Source organism: Festucalex cinctus, chromosome 11 (genome assembly GCF_051991245.1).
Source record: "Festucalex cinctus isolate MCC-2025b chromosome 11, RoL_Fcin_1.0, whole genome shotgun sequence".
Taxonomy (NCBI): Eukaryota; Metazoa; Chordata; class Actinopteri; order Syngnathiformes; family Syngnathidae; genus Festucalex; species Festucalex cinctus.
The window spans coordinates 9,021,122-9,045,163 of record NC_135421.1 but is presented as its reverse complement, the minus strand read 5'-3'; the positions used below and the strand labels follow the sequence as shown (position 1 = coordinate 9,045,163).

General features: G+C 39.3%; 1 protein-coding gene across 2 annotated transcripts in view; it reads right to left on the bottom strand.

Annotated features, from left to right (window-relative positions):
• Positions 1–23,334, bottom strand: part of raph1a (Ras association (RalGDS/AF-6) and pleckstrin homology domains 1a) — a 75,580-nt gene extending 52,246 nt beyond the window's left edge. For both annotated transcript variants that reach the window (XM_077536832.1, XM_077536833.1), the window contains exons 1-2: positions 23,126–23,334; positions 3–61 (exon numbers count right to left, since the gene is read on the bottom strand). The gene's annotated coding sequence lies outside the window, so the exon portion shown is untranslated. The remainder of the gene's footprint in view (positions 1–2; positions 62–23,125) is intronic.
• Between the last annotated feature and the right edge of the window lie 708 nt (positions 23,335–24,042).

The following is a 24,042-nucleotide window of genomic DNA, read 5'->3' as shown; positions in this document are numbered from 1 at the left end:
ACCTTTTGTCTCTTGCAAGTCCAGCTTCTGCAACAGCACAGCTTGGGCCAATCCAGTTAGCCTGAATACACGCACGCACACACACACACACACACAAGAGAGGGGATTATTAATATTGTGTGATCATATTTCTTTTGTAGGACACCACAGCAGTCTGTAAAGTCTGCTGGCTGAAGGGCATTTCTTCTGACAGCTGGCGTTGGAATTTTATAGGCCAGTGCATAAATATTCATAAGGGGAAAAAAATGAACTACTAGTTTTCCATTTTAATAAAGTGAGAATGTAATGTTATACGTTTTGCTCAACACTTCTCATCAAGCAGCTGTCTACACAACAAATTTATAGTCAGCAGGTGGCACTAGCGTGTGCGTATGGCTCCTTTCATGCTAAGCAGACTGGATGTGAGTCACCTAAATATAACCACCGACATTAATGCCTCCCTGTTTTACCCCCCTCCTGATGTAACGCCATTGTGCAAACAAAGAAAGGCGGGTCATGCAAAAGTAAATGTTTGATAAAAGTCGCCGGATGTAGCTAACGCCAACGGGCACTCTGATGAAGGGTGGTGTGACTCCATTGCAGAACTACAAGAGCAAGGTCAACCACAATGTATCCCACCGGGTATCCTTCATTTTTTTTCAGCAACACGACACATTGAATCAACAACCATGTTTTATAAACTCCACATGTTTGGGCATCTCCACTGGCTAACAATACTGTCAATATCTGCAATAAACATAATACAGCATTAGAACACACCTCCCTCAATGAATTCATACTGGAGATGAGCGACATCTAACAATAACCAGAACAGGGAAGAAGATCCCCGTCACTTGTGGTGAAACAAGTGTCAACAACCTTGGTAGTGTGACTTGTTTATGTCGGGGAGCTGCGATTCAGAAAATCTCCACCACAGAACAAAACATTGGGTCTAAATTTTATGAGGCTGTGTTCCAGGGGTACCAGCCAATTAATATTCATCATCTATATGAAGACATTTATCATATTAATGATTTCTGATCATATTTATCAACAATGATCTAACAAGAAGTCTGACCGGTGCAGGCAGCATGAACTCAGTTCCCAATCAGTGACATTGTGAATAGCGTCTATCATATGTGCCCTGTAACTGACTGGTGACCAGTTCAGAGTGGAGCCCCCATTTCATCTAAGTCAGCAGAGCTGTGATAGGTTCCAACACCCTGCAACCTTAACCAAGGAAAAGTAGAATTGAAAATGGATGGATGGGTAGCTTTATTAAAGGAACACTTTACTTATTGATCCATTTTTAGCAGCAAAAAGTTGCTACTTTTTCAATAATTAATTTGGTGACGTTATTATTTTTTTATGTACATTTAATAACTTTTAAACCGATGTTAAAATGAATCGAACGCCGGCATGTTTGTTACACGTGACTAAATAACCCGGATGTTTACGTCACTAGTGTGTAAACGCTACACTATGGAAGCACTATGCAACGCAGCCGTGCATCTAGCGTCAAACCCGGAAGGATTAAACCTTATCGCTTCGATCCAACACGACAAAATAACCCTACCGAAGGAAAGTCTGCCTTGGATGTGAAAGTTGTGGCGCCAGATGGTCTTTTCGGGCACAAAATAAACTTTAACGAACGAGTGAATCAGGCGGGGGGGTGGTGCGGGAGCTGCACAGGAATGGACAATCCGCTAATGAATGTGTGCTGTCTGGTAATGAAAGAACTCGAGGATCGGTTCCTTGCGGACAATCTCAACTGCCAATATCCAACAGGTAAAGTGACACACAGCACGAGCAATGCAAAACGTGTGGAACTGACGAACTATTTCAGGAAAAAGAAAAAATAGTAAAATTAAATGTATCATCGTTACAGCGCCCAACCTCCCCTAGCTGTTTTTTTTCTTTTCTTTTTTTGCGTAGCGTCCCGATGATGTAAACGAAAGGTTGCAAGAAGGTTGTGTATTAACCGTGTTTATTTATAGACAGAATGAAGTAAGGAAATGCGAGACGCCGTTACCTAGGCTGGTTACCACAGGAAGAACAGCGGGACAGAACACAAATGTAGTACGTCGCACACGACACATGATAATGACACTAATCCACATTCTATAAATTTTTTGGTAAAATAAGATTATGAACATGGTCAATTTGTGAAGTATAAACAACTTACGAGCTAATAAAACATAACGTCCTCGTCCCCGTACTTGACGATGTTCACACTCAAATGAATTATGAAATAAAACAGTCCGTGCAGTATAATAACGAAACATGCCTACCTTTCGCTTTAAATTTGCTTCGCTTCTCCGAGATCTTTCAGTGGCCGTAGGGAGACCTCGATTTGTGCCGGCTGTTGTGAGAGTGAAGGCTCCGTGTTGCTAGCAGTTGCGGAAGTAGCCGCCAGAGATCCTCCATCGGCTTGATTATTTCCCACGTCTGGTTCTTTAAAGATACTCGGTACTGCGTTGGGCTTTAGTATTAGGCGTGTGGCGTACCCCATCTCAAATTGTAACATATTTTCTTAGTCCTCATGCCTGAAATGTTCGCTGCGCGCACGCCTGCTTGTCCTTCGGGAGGTTGACAGCACTTAGCAAACAAACCATTGTCTACTCAAGTCGTTTTTTTTTTTTCTTTTTTTTTTTTTTTTTTTTTTTTAAGGGGGGTCTCGCGGGTTTTTCCTTGCCGACGCCTTGCAAAATTTTGCAATACACAAAGGCATAAGTGACAGTTTGTGTCCTCCTCGTTGTTATGTCTGCGTGAACTACTGTTCGCCAAGCGAGTATACACACTTGTTACGTCACCACTCGGGGGCGTTCCAACACGGAAGTACTTCTATGTTGAAGAAAAGTTAAATAAATCAATATAAGGGTGTATTCTTCAGCTCTTATGCATTTTTCGTAGCTAAACTAACTATTTACTGCCGATCAAGCCATACATGTAAAATTAAAGGAGCCTTCCTTTAAGGTAGGAAACAGATCAATATCAATACAAAACAAGTTCAAAAACTCTCTACCAGTGTTTACAATTTCAAAATGATTTAACAATATTCTTAGGAAATCACAATTTCTCATCATTGATGAGCCATTTTAGAAATGGGGGCTACTCATTAGCTCCTTCGGGAGCTAAATGATGGCCGTGGGCACCATGTTGGTTATCTTTGCTGTATGTATAGTATTACTGTCTGGTAAAAAAAAATAAAAATTAATCAATAAAAATAAAAACACTTCATGATGATTTTGATGTATCATAATTAAATGCACAGGATGGTTCCAAACCAGTGAAAACAGTTTTTTAGAGTCGCTGCACAAACTAATGTATTGCGCGCCATTCTTCATCTTTATATTGGGATAGTTGGTCATAGATTATTCTCCTATTGAAGATGAGCGAAAACTCCAAACTCACTAAAGAAGATCAAAGCACATTTTGTTTTAAACAGAGTTGGATTACGAATACAAACTTCATGATTGTCAGCATTGCTAATAGATATGTATCAAAACATACATATGTGGTGTCTGTCACCAAATGTCGCTGTAAAACATTTGTTTTTATTGCTCCTGAAATAAAATGTGGAAAACATTGTTTCAACAATAATGTCAGTTCAAATGAAACTAGTAACTTTTCAGTGGCATGGAATCTGGATTGTGGGAATAAAAATAAAAAAATAAAAACTGAAGAGATACAATCTGAAATGGCAGATGACAGATGACTTCAACTTAATGTGTGGATCCTTCCCAGTGAGATAAAATAAGAGCAAAGTCAGAAACACTAAGGGGGCGGGGGGATTCTGTGACATTCCAAAGACAGATGACTTGCGGGCCTCATAAAAAAGAAAAAAAAATGTATAAAAAAAGAAGCTCTTTGAGCAAGGTAAACCCTCAAAAGTTTAGGGGGCACTGATTCATATGCAACCAGTCTTTCCCCTTCACTTATAAAGGATGTGTCTATTTTTGGCCAATGTGAAAAATGTGTTTTTTTCCCCTCAAGAGACTAATGAAGGATTCTAAGAGGAATACACCAGTGGCAAATTGGAGATGTTTCCCTGGCTAAAGATCCGGGTCCTCCTAACCCCCAAAGTTCAGTCGATTTGAAGGGTTTAAATAACCTATAAGTGTGCAGTGCTAACCTTTGTATGTTTCATTTTTGGCAGATCACGTCAACATACTGTAGGTAAATAAGTGAGGAAAGATGGGTAAAAATCAGAAGCAAAACAAACTCCTATAACTGTGTTTCCAATACAAAGATGATTTACTCAGAGCTCCATCTGGATAATCTAGCTTAACTAATGAAGACAACAGAAGCATCTCTCAGCCCGACATTTCCTTCCGGATGAGCCAGAACCTCTGTCAAGTTTCTACAAAACTTCCTCCTGTAACTTCTCCTACATCTGTTTTTCTCACTTCTACAACCAATGAAGTTGCTATTCACCACTGGATCAACAAGCGACCCTCTACTTGTCTTCCAGAAAAGGCATTGATGACACAAATCCAGGCAGCTGCCTCTAGCGTTAAGGCTTTGAAAATAGCCATCTCAGATTCCATGTCTCCAACCTTCCCTTGGACCCTCGATGGAATTCTCTCAGAAATAGAGGCTGTAGGGTCTATGTGACCACATCTCTACCCCCAAAGTCAAAAGCCTCAGGACTGGACTGCAAGCCTTTGATCAGTTTCCAGGTTGTCATTTGCTGACTCAGCTGAAATCAGTAACGCTTCTTTGAACCGTCACAACTAATTTTGTCAAAATGTCATCCGGACAGACCCAGTCGTAAAATTGCTTCTGACCTTTTCTTTCGTTTTGGGCGGGACCCGCCTGAGGGAGACCCACCCATACACAAATGGAGGGAAGAAAGTGTGTCTCATCAACCAAAAGTCAAAAATATAGAGATTGCCATCATACAACGAACACAAAGAAGTATTGCCTAAAATTATTACTAGGCCAATCGCAGCAAATTTAAGCTGTTTTTGAGTGAGTGAGCCATACAGTTAAAGTAATAAAATGCAATACATACGATTTAATGATGCTTAGATTGTGCTTCATGGGTTCCTTTTGGAAATGATCTAGTTTCAGTCTTAGGACTGTGCTTGTGACACCTTCACAATGTTTCCTAAAAAAAAAAAAACATGAGTCACAGTTACAAGAAAGCATTTGGAAGGATTGGCTAATGCCTCTACAAATCTGCTTATAGTTGCATATTTGTTCTTTTTATAGGATGGTCAAATGATTTCAATGCCGAAGTCCTGGTTTCCACTTGTCTCATTACATTTACACTGTTTTATATCTTTAATATGCCCAAGAACCAGTTAATTTGCTGAACTTTGAGGACTAATGTTTGTTGTTTAACAATGCATTGTGAGCTCTCATATCATTGACTGTCAACAACTCAACATCTTGCAATTATTATTTTTTTCACCCTTTCATCTGGATGCGATTAGATTTGTTATTTTCAAGGCTGAACAAATTCTTTGCTCAACTTGGCTGAGTGTCTGTACTGCTGAAGAGGGAAAAAAATCTGTGCTTTTGGTTTTTGTCATAAAAGGGCCGAAAACTCGATCCTTTATGACTTCGGTGCTACTGTTGAAGAACGAACGAAATGAAACCACTACATTTATTCACACATAGCAAAACCATGAAGAAAACCTGATTAGCTGTGTCATAATTTCCCCAATAAGGAATCAGAATAAATATTTAGTTTATTGGTGTGTTCCAGGTCCAAAATTATTTCACAGTTCATATCAGCTATTCAGTGCAGTTACTGTACATATGTATGTGTGACTATAAACTGCCAGAAAGAGGTCAAGTGAGCTGTACAGTTGCACCAAGTACTGTTAATGATAAAATAATAAAGAAGCAAGAGAACCTGGAAAGTACTGTACATGTGGAAATTACTCGTAGACATCTTTGATACAACCAAGAAAAACAAAGGAGTACAAGAAAAAAATTGTCAAGCAGTAACCTCAAAATTAGTAGGTGCCAATTTCAGCCAATTCAGAAGCCTGAAGAAAGTATTTACAGAAAAAAAAAAAAAGAGGCAAATGTAGGGAAAAAAATGATTTCTGCATGTGGATTTTCTTGTTCATTAAAAAAAAAATGCCCCAATGACATAGAAAAGTATTGAAGTCCACTCTCACCATCCATCCATCCATCCATTTTCTTGACCGCTTATTCCTCACAAGGGCCACTCTCACCAGTAAAGTGTATTTTTTTTCCCATTGTAAGATGCACGTTAACATCATTGTATTGATTTTTTTCCATTAAAAAAAACAGCAATACAACATACCAACTATTTAAAAATAACTAAGTGAAATGCAGCACAGGGTGCTATGACCCTTGCTATCAATCAGACAGTTCTCCAAATAATTGTGCAGTAAGTCAATACGTTGGATAAAAGAAAACTGCTCACATAATCGTGCATATTGTGAAATAGAAATGGCGAGCATTTCAACACAAAAGAGTTACAGAGGAGGAAGCAGATTATGGAGAAAGTGTGCCATCTGCAAAACTGAAATGACGCAACTTCAAAGAACTGATGAATTTCTGGATCTAGTCATCTGCCTTGGATTGGGGGTGTTCACTGACCAGCACATAAGTGGGAAATATGAGTTCCATTTGGCCTGGGGGATGCACACAGTGAGTGTGTGTGTATGCGTGTGTGTGTGTGTGTGAGTGTTACGTGTAACTGAGAAGCTTGAGCACAGAGGTGGTAGACGCCCCCTCCCCCAGCGACAGCCAAGCACACCTTATTTAGGCCAGCGCAGAGACAGTTTAGTCTGGGGGCAGCTGAAGGCCACAGGAATCAAACCCACGGCCTGCAGATGTCTTCCACCATCTAGGGGTGGGTAAAAACATCGATTTGTCAATGCATTGTAATACTTTCCCTCCGCAATTCTATATAGATTCAGCAACTTTTCTCCACAATTCCATAGCGATTCAACAAGTCTTCTGAATCGAGTAATCTCCTGGCTAGTGGGGGATGCTTTGCATGTGATTCGTGTTGTATGGAAAGAAGCCGCGTTTTAGAGCTGGGATGGGTAACTAACTATCCTGCATGTTTTATATACTTCCCTCCTCCAACATGCCTGACTTAAATAATCAGGGTCATTTTCAGGCTTCTGCAGAGATTGCTGATTCACTGACGTTGCACAGTTGGATTCAATGTATTTCTTTGTAATTCTTTGCATTGTATTCCTTGAAAAGAAGTTGTACTGAACCACAATTCTGTTTGGGACTTGTTCTGTGTTTCATTTTATTTATTTATTTATTTACTTACTTACCGGTAATGAACAAATGGAAAAAAGATAATAGGAAATTGCCATTAATTTCATGCAATGTTAAGGAAAAATTATATAGCGGACATATTCTTGATATTCTATATATAATTGAATTCAAATTAAGTTGTGGATTGGCTGTTGTAAACAAACTGCAATTAATAATTTTCCTATTCGAGTCATAATGAGGTTCCCAAACCAAGCCGTTGTGGAGGCGTACGCTCTTGACTCTAAAATCTTTGACACCCTGCGTGCACAGTTTACCCGGTCATGTGACTTCATGCTCCAATAAGAGGTGGCGCATATGTGCGGGTGGGGGGGTGCGGAAGGAAGGCGAGGGAAAGAACGCCACAGTTTGTGCCTATACACACATATATACAAATCTGTGCTGTAACCCACCGCAAATGCTCAAGCCATTGTGAACAAACATGACGCGAGGACAAAACGACTACTTTATTTAGCATGGTGAATGACATGAATATAATGTCTTTTATTGACTGTCGAAAGTTAAAAGCGGAAATTACGTCTACATAATTACGTTGTCCGCACGTCGAGATCCAAACGAGCACAAATGACCATGTAAACGAGAGTAACTGTCGGCCACGCATGTAAACGAACGCGTTACCTCGATTTGTTTCAGAAACCAAATATTGATTGGATGTAAATGTAGTCAATATGTTTGAATGAAATAAGTCAATATGGCTTTGTATACTGTACATATGATGACGATAACTCACTATTAAAGTGCACTCCATTTACCATTTAATATTTTTATCAAATTTTATTTTTCATGTTGGACTATGAAGTTTTTTTTCAGGAAAAGAAAATGATTCAAGTTTATTCAGGACTCGGTCATTGACGTGAACAAGAATCTCGAGCACAGATGATGTCCAGGCACTAATGTTTGTGTGTGTAATATCTGATATAAAGTTTGCCATACAACATGAAACTCTAATAACTGAACTGCCCATTGTCTCGTGTCTGGTGGTTGTAGGCCACCAGTTGTCCAATCTTGCATAAGCTGAAAATATGACGAAACATGTTTTTGCTCTGTTGTAGAGGCCACGCGGAAAATATTCATGCACAAAATGCTCCCCTAACACCGCCCTGTTACAGCTCCAAGTGCATGAAAAGTGGTTTGAGGCTTGGTTCTGCAGTGACATCCAAGCCGAATATAACAACTCTAAGCATGAATTTCCACTCTGGTGCACCTTGGCCACAAACATCATCTGGGACAGACAGAGCCTACCCAAGACACATTGGACAAAAATGGGAACAAATAGATAAGATTTGAATTAAACATGTTTATTTATTTATTTTTTGCTGTGTCCTCTAAGTATACTGCTACTGGATCTGGCACACAAAAATTCACAGTGAGTTACGGAGATAATGATTTAATGAGAGTGCAGATGATGACTTGGGCCTGACTCAGCTAAACACCATCAGACTGGCTCCAGTTCCAACAAGTTCTCAAGACTCACCTCACACCACTTTTCAGACAAACAACCTCAACTTAAGTTAACATTAGCTAGACCCACAGAACCAACGGAAATGCTGCAGTGACTTCTAATGGAACAAGACAGCTGTGCTCTGGCAAAAATGACACGAATCCAAGACTCAACTATCAAGAAGGCGACCGCAAAAATTGGTCAATACAAAAGTTTCGGCTTGGAAGTTAGAATTAATCATTTTAAAACCATATATGTGCCAGAACCATGTTTGTTCACTTCACTGTTTACCGCACAGACATTTGTTGCAGACGGATGCACTCAGTCAATGGTGACTTTGCTGCCATGGTGGAATATACAAAAAGAAAAAAAATCCCTAGGTTCGGGGTTGCTTTTAAAAAAGGGACAAAAATATAGTTTTATGTAAATACTGCACAGTGGAGTTGGCAGAGTTTGGAGACAGGAACGTGCATGTGACTACCATGTGGGCGGTGAATACTATTAAAGGTGGAGTGCAGTTGCGACGGTATATAAGGTATGAATTTGGCAAAAAGGTAGAGCTATGAATTCATTTGCTACAACTAATCGATCTATTATAATAGATCAAATAGGCGATAGCGGCGTAGGTGGTACGTACTAGGGCTGGGTATTGCTGCCAACCTCACGATACGATGCGTATCACGATACAGGGGTCACGATACAATACGTATCGCGATACATATGTATCCCAATTCATGATCTTAAAGGCGATACGTATCCCGATATTTTACATTAATTTACTTGCATTTAATAATAACAGTCATATGTGTACCTAAAGGACATGTTTATTAAGCTGGATGACAAAAATATTGTTGTTAGTAGCTCTTCTGGTTAATCCACGAAGCGCCATGCCTGGTCTAAATGTGTACGCACTGCAGAGCAAGGAGCAGTTTTCACAGACACACCGGGAAAATTTACTAATAGGCATGAGCCGATAGGAGCAAAAATATCAAAGTATTAAAATTACAGCTCTAAAATGTGCTTATTTGAAAAATTTGGGGAAGTAAAAAAAAAACATTTTTTTCATGTAACACATTCTATTTCATTTTTTAAACAAAATATAGGAAAATTGGTACATTAAGACACGTGCCATGTTAAGTTTATAAGTAAATATATGTTGATATTCTTCCTCTGCTTTAATTTTTCTGAGCCAAGAGACAGTGTCCAATCACTGGTGAGCTATTTTTGCATTAATTGAAGGCAATTAACTTCAAACGTTATTTTTTTAGGTACAATGCAAGCTGCAAAGGTAAACATTAACTGCCTATTTAGAGTTAACGAGCAATATCGATTCTGATGCCTGCGTATCGATACGTGTATTGTAATTAGGCCCGCAACGATATATTGCCGTATCGATTTTTTTGAGCACACCCCTAGTACGTACAGCCACGGCATGAAAGTCTGGGGAAAGCTGAATACATCATCACAGCATGTGACTAAATGAACCAATCACGAGTGATGCTTCACCCAACCATCAACACGCTGCAAGAATTTGCGACATGCGGAGAAGATCAGAGGAGCTACAGCGCTTATCATGGCATCGATCACGTGCGAGTGAACGCAGGAGTATAAAGCAGGCTTCAACTTTGCAAGCTGTTGATTAGAAGACTTTTGTCTTGACTTGAAAAGCTTGACTTCTTCATGGAGCAAAGAGTCACATTAAAAGAAAGATACTCTCTCTTGTCGTTTACTGTGTCAACTTTCTGTGTTACTAACTACACTATGAGATTATTTACATACATGCCAACTACATTTTCCTTTGTATGTTAAGAAAACAAATGGCGGATTGTATTGCTTTTGTCTATGACTATCATACTAACTACTAGGGCTGGGAATCTTTGAGTGTCTCACGATTCGATTCGATTACGATTTTTGGGTCTGCGATTCGATTCAGAATCGATTTTCGGTTCTCAATTCAAACGATTTTTGATTGACAAATTATTTGATTGACAAATGATTTCTGCTTCAATTTACAGATATGCACGACATTGTCATGATCTACTCCAGTCTGCTTTGTAAGACAAAATGACAAATAGAGAGATTAAAGTGTATTTTTATTGTTTAAACATTTATTAATTTTGTATTGTAAGTGCCTTTTTCCACAAAAACAGCATGTGGGCTACAAATGCCTTTTCCCCTTCTTCTTCATTTCTAATTTAAATAAAATCGATTTTTGGATATTAACATCGATTCGATTAATAAATGAGAATCTTGATTTTTTTATGAATCGATTTTTTGGCACACCCCTACGAACTACAGATTGTTATGTAGTCAAACGACATCTCATCACATTTTAAAAATCTAAATAATCCTCACAAATCACATTACAACGATCCAAAGGCCAATGCTTTTCAATGAGCTGAATTGACCGCCATTTTGACTCATGACGTCATCTCGGAATTGTCAATAATGCTAGCGCTGATGCAACAAAAGGCTGGTCCAACAGTACTCCAAATTACCACAAAAGCATTCTCATTATTACAAGGCTGCGGAGCATCAACATGATTCAGAATGATGGCTGGCTGATTATTACAAAGGTTTGACGCACCAGTCATTCTTGCACTTCGGTGACTGCTACATACTAAAGCATGGTGGCGCTCTAGCCACACAAGAGCTTTCCATTGCTTCTCGAGACCCTACCGACACACACTTTCCATCTCCTCCAACGTCAGGAGCTCACCGCGGTTTGTTTTGGAGCTTGTTCACGTGCACGGACATGTGTTGCGGAACCCAAAAGGTATACGGCCAGAGAACGCAGCCACTGTTCCAGATCTGCTTCCACACACGCACATGCTAAAATAACACCTTAGGCCTCCTGTTCTGGCTCAGCGACTTTTATATATCGTTCAGGCACTCAAAAGACAAACTATGAGGCTAGGATTAAAATATTTCTTTACAGACACTCGAGGACCTGCAGATGTTCTTCTTGGCCCATCTTGAATTTTGGCAGCACCATCTGGCTGGACAGCTTTAATGTTGACAGAGTTTAACAAATAATGATGCTGACAAAGGCGACATCCAGGCCCAATAATGCGACTTGCTGCCAACGAGGATTGCAGCATATTAACTAGCTGCATTTGGTCAAGAAATGTTTCAGAAATCTTGAATTGTGGCACCACATATGCTAAGCTATGTTACAGCATATGGATGACTAGAAGAGCAGGGATTGAAAATCATGTGGGCTGCATAAATAGAACTACAGAAAAACAGGTCAGTATTGGACAAATAAAAAACAAGTCAGTCGACATGCATTTTTCTAAGCAACTTTCACAATCCAAAAAAGTATTCTATGTCAAATCAGACACCGTGCTATGAGAATAAGCCGTATAGAAATGGATGGATACTGTGAACCAAATGGCACAATAAATGAAATGAATTACCTTGGATAGCTGACACCTGACACTGATGCTTTTTTTATTGTATATTTCAAAACATCTAGAACAGCTTTCCAATAACAAGTTGATGGCACAAACCATGTGTACAGATAGTTTCATCAAACTACAACTTCTGAGTGGTGATTTAGCCCGCTAATGATGCCAACAATAACTTTTGGGACTAATCTTGATTCTTGATTGGATTAATATTGAAGAAAGATTTCAGTTGATGTTCTTTTATAAAAGCTCCAGTGAGCATAGTCCAAAAGAGGCCTGATTCCCAGCTGCACAACCTGCCCCTGGTTCTCCATACGGGCCGAAAGACATCAACTCAGACAAAAAGAGAGAGAAAGAGGGGGAGGCTTGGCTACAGCGGAAAGGAAAAACACAGAGGGGGAAAATAAAAAAAAATAAAAAAAGAATAAAAAAGAAGAAGAAATGAGACCCAATTTTCCAAAGGGCGAGCGCAGCCAGAACGCCGCTCCATCTGTCTGGAATTAGATTCAGTCTTGAAAAGCCAACTAAACGCTCAGCGTGTTCTTGCCCACTGTCAACACAAGACGCAACAAGGTCATGGTCAACACCGATGGGCAACGTTTGGTGAAGTGGGACAACTGAGGAGCCCACCAGTGGAATATATAAATAATCCTTGCTATTAGGCTGCATAGTAGGATAAGTGGAATGTTTTTTAGACTCACAAGATAACAACCCTCACCTCTGGCCTCTGAAGGGCTTCAGTTTGATCTTCCCTGGTATAAAATATTAGCTCTGGAACTCCACAAACATTAAGATTGAAAAATTGAATACCGGTACTTTACTTTCAACATGATAATGTGCACGCAGCATCCATCAATTAAATTGCTTGATTTGGTGACAAAGTTCAATAAAGAGAAAAAACAGAAGATGACCTCATCTGGATACTCCATTAATGCTGCTTGTGTGTCATGTGGACACACAAACAAGGCTGAGTCGTTGCATTGTCCCGCCAGATTCCTGTTTCAACAATAAACACCACACACACACAAAATGCAACAAGACATGCATGTGCACTCACACCAAAGACTCTTTTGAAGTACAAGAATACATTATGGAAGTTCTAAAAAACTGCACTCACGTGGAAAGCAAAAAAAAAAAAAAAGTGTGGCCTCGTGTACAATAATAACACATTATTACGTCACTGCTGATGCTCTAAGCTTGTGTTTTGAAAGTCAACTTTGCTGCCATTGAATCCCAGCTGAAAGGAGTCCGTACGAAAATGGACGCATAGTGACGCCTTCTTAAAGTAAAGACCCAAGTCGTTTTTTCAGATTTTTCAGGAAACAAAGAACTGAACCATTTGCATCATGAGAAGGTGATTTAGGCTAAAAAAAAATAACTTTTGCAAAAAATTACTTGGGCAATTATTTTAAGAGGGTGATGATATGTAACAATTAATCTACTTGGGGCTATTGGGCTTGTTTGATCCCTATGATGAGCCAGCATGTAGTTTCCTCTGAGTTAAAAAATACATTTCGGGAGATGAATCAGAACACTTAGGGTTACGACTGAAAGGTTTCCAGAAGAATCAAAAAACAAAAAAACAACACAGTAGCAGGTGTATTGAACCTTCAAAGGTGGAATTTTCCCTCATTCGAAACTGAAAACAAAACTGTACCGGTAAATAATAAAAGAGCTGATAAACAATCTTTTCCAGGGTCAAACTGTCACCATCAGAGGTGTAATGTCAATGTGTGGGTTTTTTATGAATCACACTGACATTGTTATCTGTCACAGTGTTAAAAAGTTAGCCACACAAAAGCTTCTTCAAGCTTTAAAGCAGCACAATGCAGGAAATTAAATTTCGAATCACTACTGCCACGTGTTGCCGAAAAATGATATTCAACATTCCCTTCTTTATGTACACAATGCGCACATGCCGTCACATCTGAAGACAGAGTGTGGGAAATTTGTACCCGAATACAGTGGTAAAACTATTGGCCAGAGGCTTGCATTGTGAAGAGCTAAGGTGCTAATCTGCAAATTAGAAGACGTTTGAGTCATAAAAGGCCAAATAAAAAGGCTACTGTAAAGATATTCTCTGGCTAAATCTGCCATAGAGCAGCTTTAAAGCTAAAGAAAGGCCGAGTCGTGTTAGATTCTGGGGGTTATGCTCAATTTTTTTATGGTCATAAATGTGAAATACTGTAAAAAGCTAAAAAAATAAAATTTAAAAAAATAATAAATAAAGAAAATCAACCACTCAAAATCAATAAAAAAAAAAAAAAACTGCCTTGAACGAGACTTCTACATTTAAAAAAAAAAAAAAAAAACGCACAGGAAGAGGAACATCAAGGATTGTGCGGACAAATTCTATGAATTTCAAATAACAGCTATTTCAGAAACCTTGACTGCCAATAGGAAAGGAACTAAAATGGGATTGGACTGACACATACGCCATTTACAAAGAACAGGGAAAATAGAAAAGGCGCTGAGGTTGCTGTATATCTGGATAATGCTCTGAAATTAGGGCTGGGTTTCAAAATATAGTCGAATAATTGATATCGAATCAATTTTTCATTTCGAGCCTGATATCTATTCATAGAACCATGAGTTGATTATTTCAATATCTCTTTTTCCCATATATTTTTAAGGAAATAAAATAGAATTTTCAAGGCCGGACATGATTTTGTATCTTACTGTTTTCTTGAAATGTACTGTTCACATGAATTTAAAAGTACTTCCATACATTTATGAAAGACGTCACCTGACTTAATGCACTTTAAAGGTGCACGATGCAAGATTAGACTCAAATTTGAGTGTTAAAATAACCATGTTTTTCACCCGCAGATGTTTTAAGAATTGTATAATGGACAGGAGGCACGACTGTGGCACAATGACTGTTGCCCCTATTTTTCTGTAAAAGGAAAAAATGTTGGAGCGTTGGGGCCGGAATCTTTAACTGTGGCTCTGAGCGTGACGTCATGCGCGTGCACGCTATTGTCCCTGTTAGCTCTCGCGATTGTTCACGCAACTTCACGGACAGGACAGCTAATTCAAACTGGATTTAAAGAGACCTGCACCCGATACGTCTCAATCCCTCCACGGAAGACAAAGAGAAGTAAAAAACTTTCAGATCAGCGTGACGGGAGGACGCGGATAAATATAGGAGCAGCATTCGTCACGTGGAGAGAGCTAAGAGCTATACTGGGGATGAAACGGGACCCACAGCTTGCTAACTTTTTGCTAAAACGGTAAGACTTCGTGACCAAAATACAATAGGGTCTATTTATGATTAGCAGTGCAGAATAAAACTACCACACGGTGGCTTACTAATGTCTCCGCACTTGGGCATATTAGCAATGCACTGCTATCCTCAATGTCATCGGATTCACGGGATGCACTATTTACGTTTGGAAGGTTGTAATTACGTAAGCTTTTGTCACTCAAATTGACTTTCACATACAAAGTAACTTGAAGATTAATACGTTTCTTACCTCTGTAGACATTATTAAGCCTATGAAAAACGCGTTGTGCTCCGTGTTTACATTTGTTCGATTAACTTGGACATTTGCTCGTGCCCGAAAAGTCGCGCACGCTCCTGGCCGTGTGCACGTCGCTGTGGTCCATTCCATGTTTCGCCAGAGGGGTCGCAAATGTGCAAAAACTGTGAATCTTGCATCGTGCCCCTTTAAGACAATTCAGAATCTTCTGAATTTATATTTACAATTATTGAATTACAATTGTGAAAATATTTTCATCTCATTCTTGCTGATGTCAATGTTTGTGCAAAACTAGAGCATAAAACACCAGCGTCATGCATTGAAATATTTATCAAAACTTAACAGCCATTAGTAATTCAAAATGATGATAAAAAGTGAGAATAATCTGCGGAAATTTTAACAAACTTGTTGAACCAAAATGCTCATTAAAAAAAAAAAAAAAAAAAAAGAACCGATTCTATGAAAGTAATCAATGGAAAGCACATTGCAAACTGTCTATTCTCTGCAGGCACAAAACTGACAAGACTACTACTAATTGATACAGCCAGTCATAATTCTGTATAATAGTGAGGGGACTCTTCATTAATGATGCAAGTAATTGTTTTCCCATTTTTGCAATCCTTAAAAAGTATTTTAAGGGAAAAAGACTCACATAGCAGAAAATAAAACCCTTAACCGACTAACCGAGAACACAGAAATCATCACCATCAAGATAATAAACAAAATTGGAATGAAGCTTATGCTTACAAAGCCATAAAACAAAGGGGAAAAACAAAACTGACGATGATGAAGCAGTTGTCAACCTCAACTTAAATGTTGTGATTACTTTACATAAACGTGTTATTTTTGGATACCAAGAGTAACTGTACATGATTAGCTTTATATTGAATTATTCTTGCATAAGTCAAATTTGTACTCAGCAGAACGAGCAGTAGGAGTAAGACTCAAGACGTTTTCTTTTTTTTTTTTTTTTTTAAACTTCTATGCCTATTTAACAGCTATGTTTATATCACAAGACAAAATATACTGCTTCCTTGTATTTTAAAAAATTCTGTTGATTTATTTTGTATAGGTTCAATTAAGATATTGGGAGCGGGGGGATGGGGTACTGCGCTGCCTTATTTATTTAGCATTTAGTCCATGTGTTATTAAAATCGAGCTGTTTTTGACCTTATCCGTCAGAAGGAAATTCCCTAAAAACCTAAATTAAGCCTTGGAAAGCATCCCTCCGTACTTAATATCTGCTCTTCCTTCACACCCTCTCCATCAGCCTCACCCTTGGGATGAAGAGGAATTTCCTGAGAGGAGGAGGAACGACTTTTCCACACGGTAAAGACGTTGACACAAAGACAGAAAGAGAGAATGGATATATAAACGTCAGATGTGACCTGCTTTGACCTATTTAGACCACCATGCAGAGGAGCCAGCATTACCAGCATGCACTGCCGTGACGTCCCGTAAGTGTGTCGCTGCTACAGGAAGTGCCACATCGGTCATGGGAGCGCAAGAGCAGATGTTTGATTCCCAAAGCAGGCGTCAAACTGCCTCGGAGGTCAAATGATACGCTTGCAGGAGTGGAAAAGTCAAAGGAACGAAAGATACCGCCAAGGTTTATCTCTAAATTAGTCTAAAGTAAATGGTAATCCTGCTCTAAACGCAGCAGTGACACTAGACATTTTCTAGAGAATGGAATCCCTGTTTGATTGACTATAAAATTCAAATATGAAGGATCATCCTCCAATCCATTCCAGAAGGATCATTTCTGAAATAAGCCAATGTCTGCATGACCCAAGCAACAAGCCCCGCCCGTGACCTCAGTGCTTAATTGTCATTTATCACATCTTCACGATGCCCAACGCCTCAAGAAGAGCACGCTAGCCGGGCACAGTCGTCGAGCAGCCTTGGAACTGAAAAAGTAGGGCAGCTGGGATTTTTATACTCCAGTTAACGCTTAACACTACTGTGACTGGGTTATGCCCCACTTTGCTGCAGCGCGGGGATTCCTGTCTGGCCGAATTAGTACACATCACCTCCGATGGACCAAGTTGGAGAAGTGCTGGCCCAATGTGAACAACTGTGCTCTCGTTCTAATATTTTGAACTTCCCTTGTTAGTAAGCCAAAACCACACACATTTTTTTTTTTTTAAATAAAGTACAGTGATTGTCTTGAAATGTCCAATGTTTTCATTCCTTTCGCAAGACACTGAACTGGTCTGTGCTTTTAATCAGCAGAAAGAGGCTAATCTCACCCCATATTAATGCATAAAATGTGACTTGCTTTATAATGTGGATTGTGGAACGATCTGAAGTATTTTTGCTTTTCTATTTTTTCAACATTATAAAAATGCATTCTCCGTCACAAAAGATTTAAATTGTAGTAAGACCGTTGACCACTAGTTGACAGAAATGTGTACCTCTACTGTCGGTGTATCTACATTAGATTGTGTGACCATATTTTTATCAATCCATCCATTTTCTTAACCGGTTACTCCTCACAAGGTCCGTGGGGGTGCTGGAGCCTGTCCCAGCTGGCTTCGGGGAGTAGGCGGGGTACACCCTGAACTGGTTGCCAGCCAATTCCAGTGACCATATTCTCATTTCCATTAAAAAAAAAAAAAAAGGGGGGGGGGGGGGGGGGACACTCAGCCCGGGCTCGAGATATTGAAATGCTACTCTAAGTTTACATGAACTATTTTAACGTATGCCTCCTATATAAATAAAACTGAAAACATGACTCTCTTTTGAAGTCATACTTGGCAAATAAATAATTTTTGTTCCCGTGATTTTTTTTTTTTGCAGTTTTGCAGCAGAGTATGACCTGTGAACTAAAGTTGGTCATTTCTCTCTCTCTCTCTCTCTCTCTCTCTCTCTCTTTTTTTTTAAACTTAAATTAGGGCTGGGTGTTATAGCCAAAAATAAAACCTTGATTTTTTTTTTTGCCAGTCATTTAGTACGATTATGATTTTAATCAAATAAACCCAGAAACGTTTTATTTAAAGTTTTCTATTTTTCAAAAATAATTCCTGTATAAAAACGATTGGCTGGCAACCAGTCCAGGGTGTACCCTGCCTACTGCCCTAAGCCAGATGCGATAGGCTCCAGCACCCCCCGTGACCCTTGTGAGGAATAAGTGGTCAAGGAAATGGATGGATGGATGGATAGATGGATAAAAACGTTCAGACAACAATAATGTATACTGATTTTTAGGGGTGTTAAAAAAATCGATTCTGCAATATATCGCGATACTACAGCACACAATTCTCGAATCGATTCAATAGGCAGCCGAATCGATTTTTTAACATCCATTTTTAATGGAAAAACAGTCAACAAAACGTCTAACTTTCACACCTTAAGCATGGAGGAATGTTATATTAATGGAACATTAAGCCTTAATATTTTATTTCAATGCTTTTCAAACATGAAAAATGTTACAACCTGTTTGTTAAATAACGTGGCTCACAGTTCTAAGACTGAAGCTTCAGATCAATAAATAATACATTTTCATACAAATCTTACAGTGTACATGTATAAGTTTACTGAACGGTATTTTCTAAATTTGAGTTAAAAAAAATCGCAACAATCTACTTGTAAATTCATATCGGGATTAATCGGTATCGAATCGAATCGTGACCTATGAATCGTGATACGGATCGAATCGTCAGGTACTAGGCAATTCGCACCCCTACTGATTTTAAATCCTTCTGCCTTCTAAAAGACAAACAACTTCTAGCGGAAGGATCAGCTGGCTGCAGTGCGTCGATTTGCCGTCTACAGGGCGCCGCGCAGTGATACGAACGAACAGAAAAGTAGTGGCTGGCAGTAATGGCGTCTGACTTTTTCAGAAAAGGAGTATTGTGATGGAAATGTATCACGCTTTTGAACACAAATAGTTTTTAGAAGAAAAACGCTTTATTTCCGAGACCCCAGCCAGCTTACTGGACTATTTTCCTCTCGTCCAACACCGGACCAGAACTCGTCACAGAACGCTGTCAGGGGTAAGTCAGTGCTGATCGCACACACTGGAGGTGAGGATGAGATTGAGATTCATGTCAAAAAATCCGAACGATCCCTTTAAGGTGCATGAGTTATGCCCTGTGTGTCCTCCAAAAACATGCACATACTTTATGTTGTTAATAGTGCTGCAAACACAGAGGGTGACTTGGACAAGCATCTGTTGAGACAATTTGTGGACTCGCTATGCAGGGGAGATGCACCGGTTTTCTTTGGCTCCTTGAAATACAGTATATAGTGTGAACTAGGGCTTTGCAAATAATCAAAATTCAATTACAATTTCAATTACAATCCACAATTACAAAATCAGCATAATGGTAAAAAAATATATTATTAATACTAGCTTTTGAGTTGTTTAAATTTATACATTTACACCTTTTCTAAATTTGAAAATAACTAATTTAATAAATTTTGTTTCATCCGAAAGGAACTTGCATAATTACAGTGTTTCAAGGAATTAATTGTTTTCCTATTTTTTACATTACAACATTTTCTTATCTTGTAACAAAAAATAAATGACTGTCCTACTCCACACTCCACAGCGCACATGCTACATCCAACTTCAAGCTTTTGCCAACATACTAGTAAATAAATAAATATATATTATTATAAATATATATTATTAATTATGTTTGGTCCAAAAGGAATTTACATAGTGTTTCTATTTTTTTTTAATTGGTCTTAATATTTGTAAATGCTTTAACATTTTCTTGTTTTGTACCAAAAAATAATCATTTGAATAATGGTGATTTCAATTATTAAGAAAATAATCAGGATTCATGATTATGATTTTTTTTCCCCATAATCGAGCAGCCCTAGAGTGAACCAACCAATACTGTACGGTATTACAGAGGTGAGTGAGTCTGCCTTTTTATTCGGGGATTTTGAAAAATATGCAGGACAAACAGCAATAATATTAAAATCTTTGAGTGAACTGATTTTTTTTATACACAAAACGAGTTCTTGCTCTTAATGTTGGTATGTTGTCTAGCAGTTATGTGCCACTTTTGAATGGCGGTTTATGCATGAGAGCCCTTTACACTGGATTATTTTATTTTTTTTTAATATCATAGTGTTGGTTTATTTTGTTATTCGCTTCAAACCCTATGTTGTTGAAGAGTGGATCATGAAATATGTTAAGATATTTGATGTACATTAATTAGAAAAACAAAAACAACAACATACATTTGCACATATTTTTGTCCCCATTTTTGTCATATGTCTGGTTAGCAAGTGTGCGGTTTTATGTGACCCCCCCAGAAGTGTTGAAAAATTGTGGCACCCTCCTCATTTAAATTGCCCATCCCTGATCAAAAGACATTATAAAAAAATTTTCCCATGACATCATGCACCTCAGAACAAGCCTGCAGCCGCCATGTTAGGAGTCGACACTTTGTTGTTTACGTTGCTCTGTGCATGTGTGAAAAGATAATTTGATTGACAGCCAATGTCAAATATTTTGAATGATTGTGCATGTGTTGGCTGCAACAATACAATGGACATTAAACGATATGCGCCGCTGCCATGATTAATAATCATTGTTATTTTACAGGGCATAGGGGCAGGGACAACAGGAGGACACTTAGGCCTGGCAGCTTGCCAGGTTTATGAAGCACTGGGGGAAACCCTGCAACATATTGTAAAGAAAATGTTGGGGTTGACTTTCCCCTTTTTAAAGTAGCCTACATAAAACAAGCATAAAAGAGTGTGGTATACGTATTTGTTGGCTTGTTTGTTCTTGTTTTTTTTGTTGTTTTTTTAATATTGGTACTTTGACAATCTTTTGTTGAAGTGTGTTTGTTTTGTAAAACAAACAAAAAACGAGGCAAAGGTTTGATAAGCTGCGGCTTTACCCCATTTCACCCCATTCATTTGGATTTGTTTTATTGTCCAATTCGGTAATAATTGTTTTCACACAAGCTTGAACGTAGAAACAGCCAATTACAATATTGTTTCAAACACAATAATACTATACTGTACATCAGAATAAAACTGTACTGTACATCAATTCCACATCTATGCATGCTTGTTCATGTCATTATTGATTTTGGCACGTTGTGAGATTCTGGGGGTGGCAGGTATGAACACCGCAATCCTAATCACGTTAACGTCTTTGGAAAGTTCCAGTTGACATAAGCACACAATATTCATCACCAGATTAACTTGCACCGCCCTGATAGGCCCACCACACCTCTGCAGGTCAACTAATTCCAATTTTGAGCCGGTAGATGTGTGACAAATGGGCAATATGAAATTATTTTGTTGATGGTGCACAACACCATGTGTTGCTTGCTGTTCTGCCTTGCTGCTAGAAGTCACTGGACCCAAAATTTGCACAACTGTGCAAACAAATAGAGGTGCTACGTTGTCATGTTTGTTGTCATCTGATCTGGATGTGTTTTGTCACTTTTCAGTTTGCAGCTATGAGGTAAGTAGGTATGGAAATTAATTTTATGTCTCTTAAAGCTTTATGTTTTTATGGGTGTTGTAATAGTTTAAATATTTATATTTAGGTTGGGTGGGGCAGGGGCCAACGAAGCAACCATTCCATATTTGGTTCAGATCCAGGAAATTCCTTTCAATCACATGCACGATAAAGCCTTTTCCCAACATGTTTCTTTTTTTCTACAAAAACAAAGCACGTGTAAAAATACTCGTTTTAAAAAATGACAGATGTATGAGGAGCGTATCGATTAATGAATATTTGTAGAACTTTAATGCAGCTCTGCGGTCTATACGTCTCCCCTTTATTACCCTTTTAGGTCCAAATACACTACCACTGACTGCTAATGATGACGTCACACAGTCTGCATCTATTATAAATCGCACTACAGTTTACATGTGTAAGCCATTTCAATGACAACTGGAAGGGGGTCAGGGGGGTGTTCGAGGGAGGAAGGGGAGCCACGCCCAGATGTGCGTCATGCCTCACGCGTGCCACGCCTTGCTCGTGTCCGCCCCTGCACGCCTGGCTGGCCCTTACGGGCCAGCAGAGCCAAAACAGGCCGGCTGGAGAGGCGCTGTCAGCCGGTTGCTGCTCCCCGGCGAGCCTGCGCAACCGAAGCGACTGCTTGTGTGTGCGCGTGTGTGTATTTGTGTACCGCAAGGCCTTGCGGCGTTTTGGCCAACGGTGGCTGGTATAACAGCGTGCATGGGCAGGAAGCAACGTGTATGTAACGTTGAAATAAATAGGGAAAAAAGAAGGTCTCCATTCCCTTCTATCACCCCCCATTCCCTGTAGCACCATTTCCCCGTTTTTACTTGCATAATGTGTACACGAAGGACGTGGTGAGGGTATCATATGCAGCCACTAATAGGATTAATTACCGTTTTTTCCCTAACCAACAGATGTTAATTAAAGGAACAGCATCAATTTTGCGCAGCGTGAACAGCGACCGAGTCGGTGCGGGGAGTTTAATTGGATTTAAAAAAAAAAAAAAAGAAAGAAAAAAAAAAGGAGAGAACAACGAAGAAAACACTGACACCGATGCGGCAAGGTGAGCGAGGATTCGGCTACTTACCGCGTAGATTTGAGCCCAGATTTATGGAGCTAAAGCTTGCAGCCAGGACGGGAAACGAGCGGTGGGAACTCCCGCAGAATAAGGGTCGAGACTTCAGCCGCTTTAGTTCCCGGTTTTTGCGGACTGCTCTTCCTTCAGACAAACCCCGTATTCCTTTAGCCCCTCGCTTGCCACACTGACTAGTCACTGTCGCTCCGAACGCCGCTAACGCCGCTGGCAAGCTAGCGGTTATGCTAGCTGAGCGACTTCTGCGTGAGGTTTTCAGAGTAAAAGTATGAGTGGAAACCGCCACCCACAGAATCCAAGGATTTTGAGGTGCTAAGAAACGTTTTAGCGAATACTGTATATATATTTACCTTGATAACCCCTGATAAACGCCGTCACTCGAAACCCGTTTGATAATTATCTTATTTGATCCGGTTGCCCATGTCGTATCTTTTCATTTTTTTGCCGTTTGATTTCGCCCTTTTTATTAAAGGAATTCACGCCATTCTTTTAATTAGAGCCGTGGTGTAGTTCATCAACGTCTTCGTTTACCCAAGACCATTATTTTATGTCAACATAAGATTTTATTTTGAAGCTGAATTCCTCGCATCCGATGCGTCGATCGGGCTTTCACTCATTCACGTCTCAACACCGGATCCCAAGAAGAAGAAGAAAAAAAAAATCCACGGAACACATGTATATCCTCCCTCATTTCCTGTCTTGCCCAATACCGAAATCACCCCTAATCATGTAATTCTATTCTATTCTATTGTATTCTATTCTATTTTTAAAATTCTCTGGTGGCACAAATACCAATGCAGTTTTTTTCGTTGACTGTCCTTTTCATATTAAAGCCTGACCTCTAGTGGTATAATCTGGTAAATGCAATGTCACAGACTGCTGCTACTCCACTGCATCCAAAAAAAGACTTA